Source organism: Rattus norvegicus, chromosome 4, assembly GCF_021556685.1.
Source record: "Rattus norvegicus strain SHRSP/BbbUtx chromosome 4, alternate assembly SHRSP_T2T, whole genome shotgun sequence".
In the NCBI taxonomy this organism is placed as follows: Eukaryota; Metazoa; Chordata; class Mammalia; order Rodentia; family Muridae; genus Rattus; species Rattus norvegicus.
The window spans coordinates 11,115,188-11,116,034 of NC_141537.1; positions in this window are offsets into that span (position 1 = coordinate 11,115,188).

Genomic DNA, 847 nt, shown 5'->3' on the forward strand with positions numbered 1-847 from the left:
ATCTCACAGCGCTCCTGTCCTCCTCATAGACAGTATCTCACAGCCCTCATGTCCTCCTCATAGACAGTATCTCACAGCGCTCCTGTCCTCATAGACATGATCTCACAGCACTCCTGTCCTCCTCATAGACAGTATCTCACAGCACTCCTGTCCTCATAGACAGTATCTCACAGCGCTCCTGTCCTAGAAGACAGTATCTCACAGCACTCCTGTCCTCCTAGTAGACAGTATCTCACAGCACTCCTGTCCTCATAGACAGTATCTCACAGCATTCCTGTCCTCCTAGTAGACAGTATCTCACAACACTCCTGTCCTAGTAGAGAGTATCTCACAGCGCTCCTGTCCTTATAGACAGTATCTGACAGCGCTCCAGTCCTCCTCATAGACAGTATCTCACAGCTCTCCTGTCCTCCTCATAGATAGTGTCTCACAGCGCTCCTGTCCTCCTCATAGACAGTATCTCACAGCGCTCATGTCCTCATAAAGAGTATCTCACAACACTCCTGTCCTCATAGACAGTATCTCACAGCACTCCTGTCCTCCTCATAGACAGTAACTCACAGTGCTCCTGTCCTCATAGACAGTATCTCACAGCACTCCTGTCCTCATAGACAGTATCTCACAGCACTCCTGTCCTCCTCATACACAGTATCTCACAGCACTCCTGTCCTTATAGACTGTATCTCACAGCGCTCCTGTCCTCCTCATAGACAGTATCTCACAGCGCTCCTGTCCTCATAGACAATATCTCACAGCGCTCCTGTCCTCATAGACAGTATCTCACAGCGCTCCTGTCCTCCTCATAGACAGTATCTCACAGCGCTCCTGTCCTCATCGAGAGTATCTC